Source organism: Meles meles, chromosome 18 (assembly GCF_922984935.1).
Source record: "Meles meles chromosome 18, mMelMel3.1 paternal haplotype, whole genome shotgun sequence".
NCBI classification, from domain to species: domain Eukaryota; kingdom Metazoa; phylum Chordata; class Mammalia; order Carnivora; family Mustelidae; genus Meles; species Meles meles.
Window position 1 is genome coordinate 61,778,500 of NC_060083.1, and position 22,353 is coordinate 61,800,852.

The following is a 22,353-nucleotide window of genomic DNA, read 5'->3' on the forward strand; positions in this document are numbered from 1 at the left end:
GTCTGTGCATGGGAAACACGGCGTTTGGTAATAGGATTTTGATGCTGAACAGCCGAAGTTTTTCTCAGAGACTGGCTTTGCGTCACCAATGTAGGGAACTGCGACCTTAATAGGATTCTAACTTTTAGGCAGCAGACAGAAATGGGGAGGGCGGGATAGAGACTCCAGGATGCCCTCCCCGAGAACACGGGGCCTGGGGGCTCATGGGGCTGGTGTTGGGGAGGCTTGTCGGCCCCGGGTCCTGACAGCCAGGGGGCCTGGTGGAGACTCATTCCTGGGCTCCGCATTGCAGGAACAGGCCGCTTTCAGACCCGACGTCTCAGAACTGGCCCTCAGACCCCCACCTAGCTGTACACTCAGGTCTAGGGGGTTGCCCACAGCCCGACTGTGCTGCCGGACGGGTATTTAAAGAGAGAGCTCGCAGGGAGGAGCAGCAGGGGCAGAGGGGGGAGTGCTGAGCAGAGTCCATGGCCAGCGGGGAGCCCAACATGGGGCTCCATCCCACAACCCGGAGATCACCACCTGAGTTAAAACCAAAGTCAGATGGTTAACCGACTGAGCCCCCCAGGGCACACCCGCCCCCAGGCAGGTTTTTTAAATGTTCCCTTCCAAGGGCCTGCCTGGTCCTCCCCGGGCGTGGCACACACGTCTCCAGCCTGAGCACAGGAGAACAACTTGCATCAGTACGTGTTTAAAAATACATTCTGCCAGCTGCTGTAGCCGCGTTTGCACTGCACAGTCATCCTGAGAGAATTCCCCGGAGGGCCCAGCTCTGGGAGAATTCTAGCCAGCAGGAGAAGTCCGCCCTGGAGCTGGTGTGGGCGCCGGTCCTCGGCTGTCCCCACCTGCCCTGAGCACAGGAGTCAAACAAGACAGTGCAACAGAAACAGTGCCCAGAAGGACTTTCTGGGCAGGACGTGGCCTTGAACCCCTGCCCAGGGCAAGGTGTCACATGTCCCTTTTCTTGGCAATCTGGAGCCCAGGGATGCCCACCTCTGAGCTTCCCATGCGCGGTCTCGGAGGCTGGACAGCACTGTCATGGGAACACTTGAGGCCAGTCCGCCCCACACGGGCCTGGGCACTCTTGAGGACAATGCCTACCACCTAGGACAGGACATCTTTCTGGGTGACCTGAGTGTCCTGTGTGGAGGCAGGGGAGTGAGCTGATGACCCTGCCAGCCCTTTCTCTGCCTTCGATCCCCTCTCCTGGCTGTCAGCTCAACGGAGCTGGGTTCGCATGGGCCTGCACTGGTCCAGGCCATCACCAGAGTCCCTGTAAGGCTGGAGCTTCAGCCTCTGTCCAGCTGCCTGCACCCCATCATCTGGCTCGGGGACTTCAGCACCCCTGCCCCATCAAGGAACCTTCTGGAGATGCGGGAATTTCCCTACCTCAATGTAGGTGATGGTCAGTCAGGTGTCCACAGTTGTCAAAAACTCCTTCGACTGTACTAAGACCCATACATTTCACAATCTGTAACTGACTCCCCATTTTTCAACTGAAAAAAGCAATAACGTTTTGGACTGACAACACACCTTGAGTCAAAGCCACTCTCAGTCCCTAAGGCTCTGACAGGCTACAGAGCCTTTCAGTGGGCCAGAGTCAGCGACAGAAGCCCGATCAATGCGTCCGGGAAGAAGCAACAGTCAGGGCAGGGCAGTGCATGTGTCCCACGCGCGGACTGAGGCACCTGCCCCGGGGGCTGCCACTAGTAGCGGCAGGAAGGCAGGAGCCATCGGCCACCCAAAGCCTCAGTCCCAGCCTTCGCTTGTCAACTCTCTTGCAGTAAGAAGAGAAAGAGAGGAAACGGGATGACACAGGAACGTGTCCTCATCCAGGAGCATCCTGGAGCAGGGACTAGAGTCTACTTCTGGCCTCTGCCGGTTAGGATCAGGTCGGAAGGAACACGCTGCACACGGAGCTGGTGGTCTTGAACAGGACAGGTGGGGCACGCCCGGAGCTCTTCCCCACCCCGTCTGGGGCACCACGGCTACCATGTCAGCCACCAAGCAAACACCCAGAGTCTGCCCTAGACTGTCCCAGATCCAAGGAGGCTGCTTCAGAACTGCCCTCCCGCTCCGGCAGTGTTCAGGTCCTAGTCTCGGACGGGCCCCCCCGGGAGAAGCAGATGGTGAAGCCCGTGTGCAGGAGGGCTCCGAAGACCGGCGGGGCGGACAGCTGCGATGCTGAGGAGGAGATGGGCGCAGGGGGAGCGGAGGGGCGGGGGGAAGCAAGGAACATCGCCACCGGTTTGCTCTCTCCTAATTCGCTTCCTCCGTAAGAGGCCCTTCTGCCCACCTCCTGCCCTGTGTTCTGAGAGTGAAACACAGACCAAGGGCTGGCAGAGAGGAGGCCTTTCTACGCAAGCCAAGGCCGACTCGTACCCTGCTGTGGCCTCCAGTCTATCCTCTCTGAGTGACCTGGCCATGAAATCTGCCTTCCCGGGACCTGATTTTCCTTCTGAGGTCCTTTGGCACTCTTACTACCCAACGGATGAGTTTTGGCTCATGAAAAGTTCCACGACGAAAGGAAGATCCCCCCAGGAGCAGCCTGGTGTGGTGAAACTAGGAGTACACGTCAGCAGTGGTCACTGGAGACAGACTTTACTCATCTACCCATCCACTTGTCCCTCTGCCATCTCTCCATCTGTCTGTTCCTCCACTGTCCACCGATACATCCGTCCCTCCACCCGCCCATCCATCCGTCCACCGATCCACCTACCCATACCCCATTCAACCATTCAGCCATCTACCCATCTACCTGGCCACTCATCCACCCACTATAACTCAACCATTCAGCATCCAGCCACCCACCCACCCATCCACCCACCCATCCATCCATCCGTCATCCACAAAGCAAACTCAGCGAGGGCAAAAGAAGGTCCAGAACAGGAGCAGGGGCTGAAGGACAGCATTACAAAGACTGAAAGGTCTTTGAGTCCGGGCTTGGAGGTCAGACAAACCTGGAGGGAAACCCTGGCTGCCCTGTCACTATACCTGAGCAAGTTACTTAAGCTTTCCCAACCTCAGTTTGCCCACCTACGAAGTGGGAAACAACTCTCTTGCGGGTTACAGGAGGATGTCTGTCATCCCACGGAGGGAAGTGCAGCAAGGCTGTGCGGGGCCGCGGCGCGGGGCCGCCTGTCTGTCCGTCCCTCTCTGTCCGTCCACTTCTGGAATCAAGGTCATGCAGTTCTCAGGGGCTCCAGGGCACCGGCTCTCAGACGGTGGGAAGGATGAGGGTTTGTCGTGGAAAATGTCACCGAGTGGAGATCAGAACAGGCAGAGGGTCCACGGTTCTCCACGGCCGGCGTATTAGGAACTCCACGCACACGCCCGCCATAAGCCGCTTCCCCTGCGGGCCTGCTGCCGAGGGGCTCCAAGGTGGGTCTGCCACGGTTATGGCAACAGAAACTAAAACTGGGTCAAAGCTGGAAGGTATTATCTTCCTCCGGGCTGCTAAACGCGCCAGAGTAATGAGGCTGGTGAAGCAGTATCCACCGGCCCACAGACTGATTTACCAGTTCTGCGGCCTGCGTGTTGGCCGCTGCCACGCCTTCCCCCTGGGGGGGAAGGTGCCGGCCTTCTGGGCGTGCTGACTCTAGAAGCCTCCGGCCACAGAGACCAGGCATCCGCAGCTCGGGGCGGTTCTTCCTGCCTGCAGAACCCTCACAGCTGCCAAAGAAGAGAGATGTCCATGAGCTCCCGCAAACCAGAGCCCCCGGGGAAAGGCTACTCCTGTTCCTGTCCCCTGCCACTCCGCGGGCTTCCGGTGATCGAGGACAGGCAGGAGTCGGGACCAGGAGGAGCTGAGGGGCTGCAGATCATCCCCGGTGCAGCCCCTCCCGCGGTGGCTTCCCAGCATTTCACTGTGGCAGACACAATACCTATACCTTGAATTTGCATAACATGCCCTTCTCCTTATACTTATTGATTAGCAGTCCGTGGGCGCGCACACGGCCCGCCTGGAACCCATCCTTCAAAGCTTCTCTGTCAACAGGCCTCAGACAGGCCCCATCGTCTAGGTCATCCAGTATTTATAAACTGACCTGTCCCCTCCCTCACAGGTGTGCTTGGAAACCCCTCTGCCTCGTCTCAAGCAAGGGGGTGAGGGAGATGGGGTGAGGGGAAGATACTTAAAACAAGAATGTCTTCTCCTACAACCGATTTGATTTTCTCCTGCTGGCACGATTACAGCAGCGGGTGGGTCGTTTTGGCAAAGCAGTGCATGGTGCCGGTGTCCCCCGGCCGGGGTGAAGTGGGCAGAGCCCGGGGAAGGTCAGAGAACCAGAATCTGGCCCCGTGCACAGGCCACGGGACTAGCTTTGTCCCAGGGAGCCCGGATGATGAGGCTCCAGTGTCCTCCATCAGCACAACGGGGCCAATAAGCCCGTCCACGGGCCGTGGGAGAGGAGCACGAGGTCAGCCACACGAAGGGGCTCCGCAAACATCACACTGTGCAGTGAGGCCTGCTGCCGACGCCGGGCGGATCTGGAGGACGAGACAGTGAGGTCGGCAGACGCGCAGGACACACACAGTGTGCGATTCCACTTGCGCGAGGCACCTAGAGGACTCGAACACTCACAGACAGAAAGGAGGACCGTGGACGCCTTGGCGGGGGGTGAGGCAGGCAGGTGGTGTTTCGGGGTGACAGAGCTTGGCTCGGGAAAGACGAAGATGTTCCGGAGGTAGAGGGCGACGGCTGCACAACCATGTCAAACACGGGCGCCCCTGAACGGCGCACCGAAACACAGTTAAGGGAGTAAATGTTCGGTTGTGTGGATCTTACCCCGAGAATGTCTGACCGCACAGAAGGGCAAGGTGCTGTTATAATGATTCACCTGTGACCCCAGCAAGGAAGTCCTCTCTTACGCCCATTTTACCTCTGGCTTCCCCCCCGAAGTCATCACCTCTTTGGGCATTGGGGGGGGGGGGGTCCTCTGCAACCCAAAGAGCTCAAATCTTGCCCCTGAACGGGGAAAAAATAGGGTTCTGTTCCTGCCCCCACCAAGACGGGCTCGTGCCTGAACAGCACAGATTTCTGCTCCGACGTGCAGAATGCAGGCTGAGAGAGGAGGTCAGTCTCCCCGACTCCCCGTCCCCTTGGGTCCAGGCAGGCCTTCGAGAGGGGAGACCGGCCGCCGTCGCCCTGGCCCACCTCTCCCGGCACTGCGGAGAGAGTCCTTTGAAAGTCCCTCCCAAGAAAGAGCAAACGACCAGCTCCCCTTGGCCTGCGATCTGGCCCCGGCCCGTGGGAACGTCTGCCAAACCTGAGCTGTGTGGTCCACTGGAAATAGCATGTGAGCCTCACATGAAATTTTACATTTCCTTATCACCGTATTTTTTTTTTTAATGTAAAATGAACAAGCGGGAGTGATTTTTACGATTCCTAAATTTGACACGATGTATTCAAATATGATCACGTCAATACATAACCCATACGAATGTGATCGACGAGAGATTCTACATTCTTTGTCAGGCATACTCCGTCTTCGGGATCCCACGCGCACACAGCGCCTCTCAGCGCAAACCCTCCACATCTCCAGCCCCAGCAGCCTGCTGTGGCTGTGGCAGCCACTTCAGAAGGTGCCGCTCCGAGTTTCCTCCTCGTCCTGCAGCCCCTGACCAAGGAGATGTGGGACCCACTGTGTCGGCGGGGATCCACCAGGAAAACCAGGGCAAAGGGAGCAGGGATGCCTGGTCCTGGGAGCCGACCAGCAGGAAGGCTGTCCTCTGCCTGGTCCCACAAACTCCTTCACAGCTGGCCACCAGAATGGGGGATCTTGGAAAGAAGGTGCTCACCTTGTGGGATGCAGCAGGGCCACAGGGCTCAGTGGGGGGCTCCTGGAGCAGGACAGGGACACAAAAGCCTTCATCCAGAGGTGGGATCCAGCAGGCCCCTTTGCTCTCCTGACTCGTCACAGCCTCCCCACCTTCCTGGCTTCCATGGAGGAAGAAAGAAAGGTGTGTGGTTGGCCGGGCCCCGCCCCCGGGGCTCCCAAGTACCTTCCGCTAACAGAGCTCCTAGGACTGGGGCCTGTGGGAGGCCCCCCCTGCCCTGGACCTCACCTGCGGCCACCCCACCAGGAGCTACCTGCACGTCTGACTGCCCAGTCACTTAAGATTTTACAGTATGACATGGCCCGATTCCCAACACGCAGAGAGGGAGACCAGAGAAAGCCATCCGTGATGGACTCATTTATAGTCGGGGAGGATTCCGGCATGTGTGAGGCGCGCTGTGCTAGGACGCGGCATGAGCGGCCACCACACAGACCGAGTGGCTCAGCACGAGGGAGGCCAGGAGCCTGAGGACAGCTTCATGGGGGACGCACTCGTGCCCACCAGAGGGTCCCAGGAGAGTCCACCGCCTGCCTCCTCCAGTGCTCTGGGGCTCATGGCCACCATCCTCCCAGCCCTGCCCCTGCCATCACCCGGCATCTCGTCTTTCACTGCCCCTCTCGGAAGGACACTCGTGACTGCGTCTCAGCCCCGCCGAATAGCGAGGTGCTCTCCCCGCCTCCGGACCCTCCCCTTAGCCTCACGGGCACCGTGTGTTCCTGCCTCGGCTGTCACACGCTCGGGCTCTAGGGATTAGGGCCTGGCCACCTCTGGGGGCCCTGCCACTCAACCAGCCACAATGGACACCCGCAACGTACGGTTGGCACGTACACACGGGTGAGGACTGGCGAGATCTGATTCCACGTGCTGGATGAGAAACGTTCGTTCCCTGGTGACAAGGCTGGCCATGTGCCCCCAGAGAGAGTTTTTGGGGAGAGGCCAACAGAACGGGCCAAGCCCCAGCAAGGTGAAGCCGCTGCAACCCAGGCTTCGAAGACCAGACGGAGAGGTTCCTTTCTATATGGCAAGAGCCATCCCGAAGGTGTCCTGGAGGGGAAGTGGGGGGCCGGGGGGGGCACCTGGGCACGGTCATCGTCACTGCAGCTGTGAGCACGCAGAAGACACTGTCCACGCCCCACGTGGCCCCCCGCCCTGTCTCCGTGCACACCAGCCCGACCCTGGCCGCCGGGTCTCAGGCCTCCTGAGAGGCGGAGCTTCCCGCCCCAACTCTCATCCCTGCCGCACTCATCAACACACACGAAGACGCTCTAACGTTCCCAGACCACGCGTGACGGTAACCGGGAGAAAGCAGGTGTTTGAGGAAGAAAGAAACCGAGGCCAGGATCGAGGGAACAGACGCTAAGTCCCTGCAGACCCTCCGTGGCCAAAGGCGCCACCCCAAGCGCCGGGTGGAAACTGGAGGGAGCGGTGGGAGGAGCGGCACGAGCAGTGGGAGGACCTAAGGCACCAGCTGCCTGCCGGCTGGACTGCAGGATGCGTCTGAAGACGTGGGGAAGGTTCAGGGCTCTCCGTGGCCACTCGGCTCCCCGTGGCCACTCAGTCATGAATCACGGCAACGTGCTCGGAGCCGCTGCGTGGCCATCTGTTGTGGAGAGGTGGGAAGCAGGTACCCGCTGAGCAGGAAGCTGGCTTGGGTGACCTCCACATCCGACCTATCCTTGGGTTCCAAGTGTTGCGAAACTTCCCGAACTACGGGCCAGTCAGCCTCATGTCCCGACAGTGCCCACAGAACATCGCAGTGAGTGACCAAAGATCTGAGCCCCAGATGGTAAGAAAAAGGCCACGCTGGGGATGGAGGCATTGAGCTCGACCCTGGCGCTCACCCCGTCCTATCTGTCACAGGTCAGGCAGCTGGGGGCAGGGACGGGGGTCCCATTTGCCAGCTTGGTGAATCCTGGCAGAATGAGAGCATGGGGTCATGGAGGAGAAACGGACCAGGAGGGGAGGGTAGAGAAGCACGGTGACCATTCCCCAAGACGACCATTCCTGACGCTGCCCAGCTAGGGGGCTGACCCCTTCCCAAGGGCCTGGGAGGTACAGGGTGTGAAGTCTCCAGCTTTTGCACCAGCCACATCCTCACAGGAGGCCTGCAGTGAAGGCTGAGCCCAAGTGGCATTCTGGGCTATCCCACTGGCGGGCAAGCAGCTGCCTAAGAAATTAGAGAAGTCACCTCACCCTCCCTGGGTGGCTGCTGTCTGCCGCCAGTACTGGGGTGGCGGGGACCAGACCCTGAGCTCCTGGCTGGCAGGGGCCACGGGCCACAGTAGAGCCCAGGCTCCAATATCCCAGCCCGCAGAGCCAGCGGGAGGTGAGTGATCAGGAAGCAGCCCGTGGCCTCTGGAGGTGACCTCTCTGCCCTGCCTGTTTCTTGTCCCTTCTTGTTTAGAGCCAGACCTTATAGCTTCCACGACCTCATTATTTCAGACCAGCTGGCCCCACCAGATCCACCCACTACTCTCTACCCCTCACAGATCCCCTTTCTCGAGGTGCTGCCCCAAAGAACACCAGCAGGGAGGGGGACGGGCCCCGGACCTTCCCAGCCCCCGTTGTCAGAGCTCTGACGCACGCCCACACTGCATGCCGTGCCCTGGAGCTTCAGGTGGGAAATGGCAGCTGCCCCGGGCTCACCTCGGGGTCCCCTCCCCACAACACAGGCCTGAGTGGCCTGGGTTCCATACTCCTGATACTGGTGGACCTTGACTTTTGGCCATTCCTTGGGGCCCCCACGATGGGGCTCTGGCGGACCTGGCGCATCAGGCCCCACAAGACGATGGGAGGGTTGCCATTCGCCTGTCCTCAGCCTGCGGGATGGGTGGGGGGGACGTCCTGCTAGTCAGCCCCCGGCTGTACCGTCTGCCACCCCCCACCCCATCAAGATGGATTCACGGCCCAAGGGGCCCTGGGTGGGCTCATCAACAGGCTGGGACAGATGGGGACACCCCCACTGTTATCAGTGACACTGGCCTGTCACATCTCTCCATGAAGTTCCCACCTTGGGGCTAAAGCTGGGGGCTTAGGGGTGTCCTGAGCTGCCCAGCATTGCCCCGAACCCCCCTGCCTGCCCTTTGGCCCTTTGGGATGGCAGTAGTTGATGCTGCCCTTGGTTGGGAGTGGGGGGGCTCTGCCTCTGGTTGGGAGGGGTCTGGGTCTGTGTCTGGTTGGGGGGGGGCTCTGTGTCTGGTTGGGAGGGGCTGATCTGTCTCTGGTTGGGAGGGGTGGTGGCTCCGGCCCTCCAGTCCTCCAGCGGCTCCCTTTTTGTTATTCTCCCCTTTTTGTTATTCTCCTCAGCTCCCTCCTTCCCTCTGTTCCCCGCTCCTCTCTGCAGTAACCCCGCAGCAGTGCTCCGCAGGCCTCCCGGCACCACTCTGGCTCTGGGTTTTAATGACGGTGCTGGGGTGGAGGTGGGCACCCCTGCCCTGGCCTGGCCAGTCCCCCGGAAGGCCTACTGCAGCAGGGCCACCGCAGTGGGCGGGGTCGCACAGTGAGAGTGGCAGTGGCTTTTAGCAATTCCCACTCCGACAGCGACACGCTGGAGTCCTTCACTTTCCCTGGGCACCCCAGATTTCAACCTTCGGCAGCAGCCTCGGGGCACCTTCTCAGCTCCAGGGTCCCTGAGACACCTGGGGTGCCCCGAAATCCACCTTTGCCTGGGCTTTCCCAGGCCAACTTACCCAGAACCCCAGGAAGCAGGCAGTGACTTTAAGAGCACCTGGCTGGGTCTCCAGTGACACCCGACCTGCACGCCAGATATCTCAGAGGTCACCTCTGGGGAGAGGGGTAAAGGGTCCTGCAAAACCGGACACAGAACAAGGACGAAGGATGTCAACACGGTGGTGTAGGGGAGGACAGGGTCAGACCCCTCTGGTTGTTGCATGGGCAGCCCACACAGGACACACAGCACCTGCAGAGGTCAGCTGGGGACAGGGATGAGGCAGGCCTTTCTAGCCCCTCCTGCCACTCCCCTGTCTGTCCACAGGCCCCTGTGACCCTGAAGGGCCACATGCAGATTATGAGGATGTTTCTGTCATTGCAACCCTGGCTCCCTGCCCAACAAGCTTCTAGCTTCCCTTACAGTAAGGGGTGCCCTGGGCAGGGTGGCATGTCACCAACAGGCCTGGTGGGGCTCATCCACACCACGGGGTTGGCAGGAGCCCAGGGGCTGGCCCTGTCAGCCGGCTCATCCCTCCAGGCTCTGCACAACCACTCGAGCCAGCATCCAAGGGAGTAGACGGCTCCAGGCAGTGTGGAGAGGGTCCCAGGCAGAAGCAGGCGCCTGGTCCCAGAAGGACTTTCCACCAGCCCAGGGACCCCCAGCTAACCTCTCGGTCCCTCTCTGAGCCTGTTGTTCCCACTGTCCAGATGAGCACTGCACTAGGGAATCAGCAAAATCCTTCCCATCCTACCATGGGGCATGAAAGCCTGAGCCCAGGAGGCCTGGCCAGATGCCCACCAGCACATACTGCTTTTACAGTGGGAGGAAAGCAACGCTGATGGCAGGCGTCCATGGAAGGAGCATCCATAAAGTTGCCTGCAGTCCCCAAGTGGCGGCTACAGTGGCCGTGCACAGCTTGGGACAGCCAGAGGCTGCACCAGCCAGCCCAGTCTCCAGGGGTACCCAGAACAGAACTGTCTGGTGTGGACAGGGGTACACAGGAAAGCCACCAAGCCTGTCCCATGGGCAGAATGACCACGGCTGTCCCATAGGCAGCCAGGAGGTCCTCCCCACCGGCTCCTGGAGGGCTCAGCTCCGAACCCGGGAGCCCCAGCCCGCCGAGCCCTGGCCCTCACTCCAGACTGTGGCCCACCCTGGTCTGGCATATGCCAGCAGCACGCGTGGCAGGGGTAAGACACGTGGCCGCGGCTGGCAGCCGGCCACCCCACCCTCCGTGCTCATTTCTATGCGCCATCAGCCCCGCCAAATCTCACGACCTTGGCATTTGGGGGCCACAGGAGAAGGACACCGTGTGCGCACAGCCCCTCCATCAGAGCATCAATTAGCATTCCCCGTGCAAAGTTGGGCTGTAATTACAGCAAGTGATTAGCAGGCCGGTAGCCTGTCTCGGAGGAGCAGAGTAACAGGGAGGCTGGGTGTGCCGGCGCTCACCTCGAACCACCGGTGCGTCTTAAACAGGGCCTGGTGCCCCGGTGACCCGTGATTAATGGAAGGGACCACAGTGGGGACGTTTCCCTGGCATCTGTCACCGAGCTTCTTCCTCTCGGCAGTTAACGGGCTGGCCAGGCACAGGGGAGGAGAGGGGGGCCGGGACCTCAGGCAGAGCACCTGCGAGCCCCAGGGGAGGGGCAGGCTTCCCTCTACCTCCCCCAGGCCGGAGCGGGCCCCTGGGCAGTGACTCCTCAAGGAGAGGGAGAGGCAGAGGCCGGCAAGTCGAGATGGGGCGTGTGTGTGAGGAGCCACAGCTCAGCCCCTTCGCCAAAGCACATGGAATCGGTGGCGGCCTCTGACCTCCCCCACCCTGGGAAACACTTGCACCCCTGCTCATCGGTGAAGGCTCCCGCCAGGACCGGCAGCGTCCACGCAAGGGTGCGAGGTCCAACAGAGAACACTGCTCCAGCGGCAGAGGGAGCAGAGGAGCCTGGAGCTGGAGTGTGTCCTTCCCTGAGCACACACGGGGGTGGGGGTGTCTGCAGGTACACGGGGCTCCCCCGCCCGATAGGATGGCAAGTGCGCGTCGAGGGCCGACACACAGTATGACGGGCTACCGCTCAGGTATCCAGCCACCCTGTGTTGGGGGCTGGGAGCCAGGACAATCTGGGGGCGACGTCTGGCCGGAGAGGCTCCTGGCCTTGCAGAGGAAGACACACATGGAATGGGAACGGCGCCAGGGCTCTGGGGGCGAGGCCCGCCCTGGGAGGCCCCCGTGAGACCCCAGGTCTGCCCACATGGGATGGGGGCAGGGGGCGGGGGAGGGAAGACGTGACCCCAGCTGGGGAGCATGTGCCACGGCTGTGGGCATCGCTGCCACCGCCAGGGAGCAGCACCTGGACACTCGTGACCACTGGACACCGCTGCCACGGCCACGCCCTTGCCGGCACAGGGAGACCACACCAGCAGGGGAGTCCGGGACTGGGCCTCTGGTTCACAGCCCACCAGCCCACCAGCCATGTGACCGCAGGCAGGCGGATGAGCCACACCGTGTTCCCCCGGTTCAGTGTCTGCCGCTGTCGGTGGGAAGGAGAGGCTTTCCCACCTCACAGAAGGCACATGACACACGTGCCCACCACCTGGCAGACCTCCACGGGGCCAGCGTCCACTGCCCTTCCCGCAGGGGGGCTTTCTTCTGTCTTCCAGGGTGCCTGCTCCCATGGTCCCCTGCGGCTCGTCTGCTGTGCCTACCCATCTGCCTCTAGCACCAACTCCCCCTGCTTCTTCCTTCCTACCCCAACGGCCCTCCAATCCTTACGGCACCGTGACTGGTCCACAGGTGGGCCTGGGACCTCAGCCGGACCAATCAGGGTCCTCCCTGAGAGTGTGGGGAGGGGCCCTCCACTCCCCGCACATGCTTCCTCCACCTCCAACTTGAACCAGGCCGGGGAAGCCCTCGGAGGCTGTCGGGATCTGCTCACCACCCTGAGGCCCCACATCCAGGAGCCTGGAGGCCAGCTCAGCCCAGCCTTCCCAAGGGCACAAGCCACCAAGGCAGGGACATCAAGACTGTCACCCAGGAGACCCCAGACCAGCCCGCACACAGCACACTCAGCGACCACTCGCCCTCCCGCTGGCCCCCCAGGTAGATTCTAGAACTGCCCTGCTTCAGAGACCGGGAAGCCGTCACCCAGCTACACACACGTTGCAGGGGCTCCTTCCAGAAACCCAGGTTTCAGAGAGGCACCCATCTGGGAACAAAGCCGAGGTCTCCTGCCCTGGACCAGCCATGAGCCCAGAGTCCCATGTGCCCACAGCCAAGAACATTTCCTAGGACAACAGAGTGAGCGAACTCTGGCCAGCCAGCGTTCCCTGGACACGGCCAACGCTCAACACAACAAATGAAGAAAAATGAACTATTTCCATTGCCAGGAACACTGCCATCCCCGCAGGGTCTGAGAGACAAAGCGAGGAGGGAGAGGCCCTGGATTGAGGAAAAGCAGGCTCGCTAGCCATACTACCCCTTCCCCAGCCCCCACCCTCCCTTGTGCCCCCGAAGCCCCACTCCCGGGCACAGGGGCACACAGCTCGCCCTCTCCCTGTGTATCTCTGTCCTGCTTCCCCACGTGCAGCCCATGAGGTGTCCCCTTGAGCCGTCTCAACTGTGGGCACACACAGTGGGGACGACAGTGAAGAGAGAAATGGCCACGCCCGGAGGACAGTCCCCCTGCGGCGGGCCTTTGAGAGGCATCGTTCATGAGGGACGGGATGTGGTCATCCTCGTTAGGAACTGCGGGGAGGCCTCTCGGTGCAGCTAAGCCTGCCTCCCACCCGTGGCCTCCCCTCTCTGCCCCCCTTCACCTAACGCCCCAGTAAGTGTAGGGGCTGCAGACCCAGACCCAACACCAAGGCCTGCCCGGCTTCCTCCACATTCCGTGGTAATGGCACCGAGTGACAGGCAGCAAGACCCACGCACTCCCCTCGCCTCTGGTCTGCAGCACCTCGGAAACTTCTCCTCTGGGCCCGGGCCGGGGGCACGGATGGGACAGGTCTCTGCTCCTCATAAGCTCGTACCTTGGTCTAGGACAACAGATGTTGAAATACAGAGGCAGTGACCTATTATCGGAGTGACCAGTCCCTTTCCGGGCCCCGCTACGGCTGCCAGACCCCACTGAGAGCCCCGGAGCAGGGAGGGACACCCACCGTGCCTCCGACGGCACCATAGCTCCGGCCAGATGCCCTGGGATCTGGGTGAGTGGAGTGTCGCCGAGCAGCGTCCGGGGCTACACAGAGGTTTCCGGGCATGGCGGGTTTCCTGATTCTGATACCCAGGCGGTGCTGGACAAGAGAAACACAACAGGCTCTTGGATCCAGAAGACGTGGGCTCAGGGCACTGACCCTTCCAGAGGGACGCTGACCAGATCCCCCATCTTCACTGACCTCAGTTTCCTATAAACGGAGACGCTATCCTGTCTTTGTGGGTCCACCGTGAGGACTAAAGAATGAAACCGGCTCCGAAGAGCAGCATCATGAGTGTTCGCGCCCAGGAAGTGGGGCCGCTGGTTCAGAACGCCGGGGGCAGCCACGGCTCTGGGCGAGCCCGGAAGTTGGAGGCCATCCACGGAGAGGCTCAGGAGACGTGGGTGGGACACTTAGACCCACTACCCAGGGCCACAGACCCCAGATCCCACCAAATGCATTCTCAGGAAACACCCTGGAACAACCAGCATCCACCAGCATCACCCGTGTCCACGGCAGGACAAACCAAGCGTGGGCACCCGCACTGTCAGCGGAGTACCAGTCCGCCCTCAACGGGAGCAGAGTGCCGCTGCTGCGACGGCGTGGGTGCGTGTGGAGGCCGGGACGCCTGACGGGATGAGCCAGCCACGCAAGGACAAACACAGTCCACAGTCCACCACATGTACGTCGTCGACGTCACGGACAGGAAGTAGAGTGGGGGTGCCAGGCGCCAGGGGAGGGCCAGTGGGGGCCCTGGTTAACGGGGTTAAGGGTTACAGAGGTTAACGGGGACAGAGTCTCCGTCTGGGAAGACGAACGAGCTCTGGAAACAGACGGTGGCGGCCGCACAACGTGTGAAAATGCGACGCACCCTGACGCGGACGGCCGGAACCGCCTAATGTGGTCGATTTCAGGCCCCGCGCATTTGCCACAATAACCACATTGGAGACGGGAACGGTGGACGCAGGATGCCCTGGCGGATGTGCCGGCGGCTACACGAGCCTCAGAACCATCTTCCAGAGAGGGCAGGCCGCCCCACTGCCGGCTACACCCCGCGGCTCCGAGGAGGGAGTGCGGGCAAGAGTGGCTGCGCTAGTGTGGTGGGGGCCTGGCCGGTTGCTCAGCGTAACAGTGACATCGGGAAACTTCCACGCCTAACGGTACGACGGTCCGGCCTTCCTGTCCGCCGGACACTTGAGGAGCTGTTTGTGCTGTTCCAGTCTCGACGCCACGCTCCCTGCAGATGCCTGGCCGTCCTGGGAGCAGCTGGCCTGAGGTCTGGCCGCGAATTGATCCCTGGTGCGGACGGTAGGCCGCCGGGAAACCCAAGGAGCCTCCAATAATTACAAGGAGATGAGGCTATCAGGTGTAATTAAACAGTGTCCACGGGCAGCCCACTCGGCTGCGGCCTCTGTTTCCCCCTCCCGCCCGCCTCCTTTTCCCCAAGACTGCAAAATAAATTACCCTGTGAAGTCAGCGGAGGTTGAGCTACGGAAACAATTAAACAGAAATTAAACCTAATTCATTTATACTCCGAGCACAAAGTGGATCATGTAGGTTTTTTCTCTCTCTCCTCCTCTTGCCTTGGCGTTAGAGAGGACTATTATGGGAAATTAATCACAAGGCAAAGCAATGAAAGTGATCTATCACTCGTTAAAGGCACCAGCGGACTGTATAAAACCTCTTACAGCAGCCGGAGAATTTAGAGGTGAGGCTGTTGGTGAGACGGGGGAGGCCAGGGAAAGAGGGGGCGCCTGCCTGAAGCCCCCAGCCTGGCCGGACCAAGGTCCCCTTCCTGTGGACAGAGGCCCATCCGTGTGGTTCACACCCGGGCCGAGAAATGCAGCGGAAGGGTCCCTGGAGTGCGGGAGGGCTCGGGACTGGTGGTGTGCGGGGGAGCTGGCTCGGTTTTCACCTTTTCTCCCGACAGTGGAAGGGCAGGGCTCAGAGGACAAGCTGCTGGAAGGATGACCTTCCTTCCCTGAATGAAGGAAGAACAAGGAAGGCCTCAGTCTCCCCACGGCAGGAGCTGCGGGCGACATGGCCTGCCCGCTCCCCCCCCACCCGCCCCCTCGCCGTGGCGAGGATCCAGTGAGGAAAGGACAGGAGAGCATCGGAAAGCACAGAGCAGAGCAGCCACGCGGCTGGCACCAGGCCCGGTGAGTCACGCTCCTGGTTCCCTGCTTTCAAGAGAAACAAACTGGAAAATCATTTTCCCATCGTCGCAGGGTAGAGACTGCACAAATGGAATGAAGGGAGGCCCGGGGCGGCCGGGGCAAAGGATAGACGCACGGGGGAGGAGGGAGCCGGCCTTGGGAGAGGCGTTTCAGGGTGCTGTGCCGGGACGAGCCAGAGAAGCCCAGTGCCGGCAGGTCCCCCACAGGCACCACCCCCACAACAGATTTTCCTAACCAAGCAGCTTGGAAATGGGGGGGCGGGGCTGAGCTTTGAACTTGGCATGAAAAAGGAAGGAGCGAAGGCCACTTCTACTCCACTCCTTTCCTGAAGGGCAGAGAGCCCTCTGGGCAGATGGGGCTGTCCCTGGGAGCCCAGGCACCCCACTGCCGCCCCAGGGCTCGCTCACTGCACAGAGGCCTCCCGCCATGCTCGCAGGCAGGTGCCAGGGGACAGACGGCCGGAAGGAGAAAGAAAAGCAGGGGAGGCGAGCCAGGTGACGGGCAAGAAAAGGCGTGTCCAGCAGTCTCCTGCAACTACACACGACTCCATCACAGGCCTGACTTCACCGCCCAGTCAGCCCAGAGTCAGGCCCAGGGAACAGAGCCCCTCACAGAACGGAAGGGACGGAGAGGGGCCCGTGCTCTGGGGCTCAGCCCCTTCTCCTGCACCAGCTGTCATCCCTGCACACACCCTCCCCACCCTGTGCTCAGGAGAGAGGGGCGGCCGTCTCTCCCCTGGATCGGCTTCCTCTTTACCTCTCCTGTCTGTGTGGTCAGAATCACACTGGAGCGTGTGCAGGACAGCACAAACCTTGTACAGGAAATAAAGGTCTGGTCAAGGCTCCTGGGAGGTCCTGTCCGGGGGCGGGCCTGTCCACACAGAGCGTCTTCGTTGACCTGGGGGCCGTGGGCTGCACGCTGAGGTCAGCCACACGTGCGTCGGTGCTGCCTGAGACCCAGGAAAGACGAGCGCCAAGGCTCAGGTACGCGGCCGTGATCAGCAGCACTCTGTGCACATTCTTGCTGTCGTTCTGGGAGAGCTGAGCCCCGTCCACGCAGCTCCACGGGGAGAGGACTCCTGGCCCTGGTCTCTCTGGCCCTGGCCCCAGCCCCACGCACCTCCTCCCTCTGCTGATTTCTGCCTGTGTCCTTCCTCTGTAATGGACTGTCCTCCTGGGAGTGCAGGGCTTTGCTGAGCTCTGAGTCCTTCTAGCAATGAGGGAGACTGCGGGTGGTCTCGTGGGGCCCTGAATGGCAGGGGGGCCCAGGGCATATTGGAAGACCCTCCTGTGGGGCGCCTGGGTGGCTTGGGTGGTGAAGCATCTTCCTTCAGCTCAGATCATGAATCCGAGGTCCTGGGAATAAGCCCCATGTCGGGCTCCCTGCTCACTGGGGAGTCTGCTTCTCCCTCTCCCTCTGACCCCCACTCGTGCTCTCTCTCAGGTAAATATATAAAATAATTTTTTAAGAAGACGATGACTCCCCCATGCAATTGAGGAAAATGAGGCCGACAGTCAGGGAGCTATCCAAGAACGTGCAGGCCCGTGGGACGCAGGTTTGGATGCTGTCCCCACCCGGGCCTTCATTCTCACTTCTGCCCCCAGGAGAGGGGCTCACCGGGCGGTGGGTCCACCAGGACAAGTAGGCTCTGCCCTGCGCAGGCCGAGTGAGCATGGACACCGTGGCTGGTTCCTACCAGCCAGGGACTGGGGGAGCAGAGCAGCTGCCCAGAGCTTCTGTCTCCCGGACAGCAGTGGGGGTGAAAAGGAGCGTGTTGGGCTGAGACAGGGAGCAGCCTCAGGCCAGAGCAAAGAAACCCCCCCCACCCCAAGTGCTCGTGGCAGGAACCAGGAACACAAACTCAAACCCTCTCTGCGCTGACCTCACCGCCCCAGATGCCAGCCAGCAGCCAGCCTCTTCCAGGCTGTCTGATGATGGCCGGAGCCTCCGTGCTCATGCGGGCAGGGTCTCCGGACCCACAGAGAGGGCGGCGCTCAAATCACACTCAGCTCGCCCCTTCGCAGCAGGTCCAGCCAGGGGCCCGCTGCTCACCCCGACTCTTCCACACCCATTGGTGCAGGCACACACGCTCACACGTGTACGTGTGCACACGCAATACACCAACGCCGTGTGTGCACACGCGTCCAGACACACGTGCAGGCATGTGTGCACACACAGGCACACACACAGATACACACGTGCGCGCACACACATGCTCAGGGCCTTCCCCTGTGCCCTGCAGACAGCAGGGAGCCCGGGGCCAGGGCCGGCTGAAGTAACCGCACGGCACCGCAGGGCAGCCGGCTGTCCGGGGTGGAGGTCAAGGGCCAATTCCCCAAATGGCAGACAAACAAGTCAGCTCAGCCCTTCTGCCTAGAACCCAAGATTCCCAGAGCCAGACCGTACCTGGAGACCACCTACCCCCCTCCATTAGCAAACAGGAAAGCCACCAGAGGCCGTGAGGCTGGGCCAGGGCCCTGCAGCCGGGAATCCACCAACTAGACCAGGCATCGCCACCCACACTCTCCCCCAGGGAGAGGCAGCGCGGAGGCTCCTGGCGGGCGGCCAGCAGGCGTCCTGTTCCATGCCCCTTCCTCTACCGGCAGACCTGCCCTACAGCCCTTGGCTCCTCGGCTCTGGGCATGCCGACCGCAGCAGCCACTCCGAGCAGAGGGGTCCCAGTTCTCCCACCGCCGACCTGCGTTCGCGATTGCTGGGAACCCATTTCCCATGACGTGGCAGCAATGTGGTCCTGTTTCCAGACATGACCCCATGGAAGCAGACTACCAGCGCATGTGTCATTCTCGGCGACAGCACCGTTCCGCAGCTGCCTAACCGCTGTCCTGCGCGGCCTCAGGACTTGCGCACCACCTGCAGACACAAGCGCCCTCCGACGGGGCATTTTTAGCAACTCCCATGCTCCGTTATTTCCTGAAGCGCGATGACAGGATGCCTGGGCACCCCCCATTTTATAATTCATCACACACCAGCAGAACCCACCAAACAAAGAACACCTTGAGCAGCGAGTGTTTCTACACAGCCCTACCGGAACTCTAGGTCTGTGATCCTCCATTTACTCCTCCACTAATATAAATAAGTGAATGATTTCTGGTCATTAAAAATCCAGTATAGTTTAACCTTTAATTGTACAGCCGAACAAATGCCCTTCACAGTGAAGTCGACGTCCGAGCGCCCGCGGGATGTGACCTCACCAGGAGCAGGGCTGGTAGCCCTCCCGCTTCTCTCCCCACCGCCAGAGCCCCAACCTCAGTCATGGAGGTGAGGGAGGGGTCGGCCCAGGACACAGGGGAGGCCGGCCCCAGAAACGGAATGCGGATATGTAAAAGACTCCTAACACGTGTGTCTCCCTGATGCTGGCAAGTGTCTGAGACCCTGCACTCCTGTCCACACTCCCAACACCTGTCTGGAAACCATCCTGACCTCAGAGGCGCCGTGCAGCCCAGCCCTGCACCCGAGAGCGTAAAGGGTCTCTCCCTCCTCAGCAGCCACTCCTCCTGGCCACGAGTTCCTGACTCCGTGAGCCGACATCAGGGCGAGAAGCCCTGTCGGGCCACCTGCTATGAACTGAATGTGTGTGTCCCCCCAGATTCACGCGTTCCTGCCGCTGGGGCCTTGGGGGATGACCGGGTCCTGAGGGGGAACCCACACGACAGGGTCAGTGCCCACAGAGGAAGAGATGGCGTCTCTCTGCCAGGGAGGACACAGCAAGAAGCCTGCGCACCAGGCAGAGGGCCGTCCCCAGACACCGAATCTGCAAACACCTTGACCTTGGACTTCCCAGCACCGCGAGAAATCAGCGCTCAGTGTCTAAGCTGCCCCATCTCTGGTGCTCCCCCTGCAGCGGCCGGCGCTGGCTGAGACACCCCACAAGTTACCTTTTCTCCGTCTGCCCCCAGCTGCTCTCAGGATGCCTTCCGGCGCCGTAAGAGCTCCTCTGTCATCTCGAAGTCAGGTCCTCCCACCCAGACACACGCACACACGCACCCCACCTGCCCGAGAGGCTCTGGGGTTCGCCTCGGGGATGCTGGAGCCCAGCTACAGGCAAGAGAGCACCATCGGTTGGAGTCTGTCCAAAGAGAGGGGCACGTTATGTAACAAGCTTCCTGAGTGACCGGCCCCTCGGTCCTGAGAAGGATCTCGGACGAGCCCTGCTCACACAGCCAGGGCCCACATACTCCCAGAAGCCCCGGCTCACGGCAGCTCCCCAGCTCCCCTCGGGGCACCCCAGCCCCTGCCAGCATCCCCCAGGCATTACTTCCTGGGCACGCGTGTTCTCTCTCATTAAACGCTGAGCTGCTTGAGGCCAAGTCTCTAACACAGTTCCGCGCCCCTGCCCCGCCCCCCAGAAGTGACTGAGGAAGGTGCTCAGAGAACGTGTGAGCCAGTGACGGGGTGGGAAGGGCAGGAAGAACAAGGCTGCGTGGCCACCTGCTCTCGCTCGTTCCCGGTGCGACTGTGTTCCTCGAGCCCCCCCACCCGGGGAAGCTGGGACGTCAGCACCGGAGACTTCCCGCTGCACGCGTCTCGCCGACAGAGGGGGAACCCAGACTCGGATGTTGGAGGGGACCGAGGAGAGACACCCATGGCCAGCAGCTTCACCCCTCCGGGGCTGTGGGAATGCGGGGGCAGAGCGGCGTCCTATCTTTGTGTCCCCCACATCCTGCAGGAACCGATGTCCAGACACGGAAGTAACAGATCGTGACAGAAAGAGCAAGTGTTTCATCCGGCACTTGCACCCCGGGGTAGAGACCCAAAATAACCGCAGTCGGGTCTCGAGACCTTCACGTTCCGGGTCGCAGCAGCATTACTCCCGGCGGCCGAGAGGAGGAAGAGGGCTGTGTCCGCTGACGGGGAAAGGAGGCGCCAACAACGGACGGTACCAGCCCTGAACAGAGTTCTGACGCGCTCCAGCGCAGGCGGGCCTCGAGGACGCGATGCTGAGGGACGTCAGCTGGGCTCAAAGGGACAAACACTCTAGGAGGCCACTTACACGAGGCCCTTAGAGTCGTCAGATTCAGAGAGACAGGAAGGAGGATGGGGGGTGTTGGGGGCCGGGGGAGGGGATGCGGAGCTGGTGTTTAATGGGGAACAGAGTCGCAGCTTGGGACGACGACAACGTTCTGGGCGTGATGGTCGCACGGCGACGCAAATGTCCTTGAGGCCACTGAACTGTGCTCTGGCAACGGTGGACAGAGTAAGTTTCCTGTTATAGGTGTATTTTGCCCCAATTTTCTGTAAGTTTAAATGTGTTCAAGCATGACAGGAAGTCAAGCACTCTGCCGGAGCCGGTGAACACGCGGGACCCCACCAGGCACCCCAGACCCCGCTGGGGTCCCGCGTGTTCACCGGCTCCGGCAGAGTGCACCGCAGGCCCTGTTCTCGCTGAGTCCTCACGGGGGTGGAGTGGCAAGGGAGCTCTCCGGGGTCCCTTTCATAAGGACACGAGCCCCACTGGGAGGTGACCTCTCACCTCCCAATACCATCACCCTGGGGTTATGACCGCACCGTAAGAACTGGGGGTTGGTCACACTCAGTCCATTACATTTTGGCAAGAGGTCGATGTTCTCATCACTGACTTGGTCTCTCCAGAGTCCAGTGTCCCCAAGAGCTGATGAGAGGGGTGACCAAGGAAAGCATTCACTCATTCGATCGGGAGCCGCTGAGCCCCGGGCCGAGGCCCAGATGCCGGGAGCATGACCGGGGAGGAGACAGCGGCCTGCCAGTGGGGCCTGGACAGCACGCAGATCAAACATGACTGAGGAAAGGCGCGTGATCCGGGTCAGGCCGTCCGAGCCCGAGCTGCTTGCGGACCGCCCTTCGTCTGGGAAGGGACAACGCAAGGCCAGCATCCGCGCCGCTCGGCTCCCACGTTCTCCACAGCTCCAACTTCCATTCCCCCTGGCCTCAGGGCCACCGAACAAACAGCCAGGCACATGTGAGGGGTCACAGGGCTGCACCCCTTGGGCACAGAGGCACTGTCCTGGGGGACAAAAGGCTAGGACTTGAGTCCTGCTCTTCTGACCTCCCCTTGATGCTTTTCCCTTCTGGGCCTCGGTTTCCCCACCGTTAAGCCGGGGAGTTGGACTGAATGATCTCCAGACCCCCATTCCGTGATCGGGGGCCTTCCACCCCTTTTCCGGGGAGGGGGACTCAGGATCCCAGTTCTGGGCTGACACAACGGTTCTGCTCTCCATCCGGAGAAAAGGGGCTGTGACAGAAAGGACTGCGTACAGCGACGTTCGGGCAGGTTTGTCCACACACGGCAGACAAACCGTGGGTTCCAAGCCAGCTCCCTAGAACCAGGATTTACAGCCGGTCTCGGCATGAGGCCGGCACGAATCGGATGCAGCCTCCCCTTCCCCGAACCCTGCGCCCCAGCCTCCCAGACACGACAACGAAACACCTCCGCTCTCAGGGCCAGCCCGGGGGCCTGCCCTGGATTTCCACGGGGTGACA

The 22,353-nt window shown here is 61.3% G+C and overlaps 1 protein-coding gene across 4 annotated transcripts in view; it reads right to left on the minus strand.

Moving 5' to 3' along the window:
* The window catches only part of RBFOX3 (RNA binding fox-1 homolog 3), a 391,647-nt gene that overhangs the window by 304,665 nt on the left and 64,629 nt on the right, over positions 1 to 22,353 (minus strand). The window contains exon 1 of one of the 4 annotated variants that reach the window (XM_045986474.1): positions 19,773 to 19,832. The exons of the other annotated variants lie outside the window; for them this stretch is intronic. The gene's annotated coding sequence lies outside the window, so the exon portion shown is untranslated. Of the gene's footprint in view, positions 1 to 19,772; positions 19,833 to 22,353 lie in introns of those variants that run through there. 4 annotated transcript variants of the gene reach the window in all.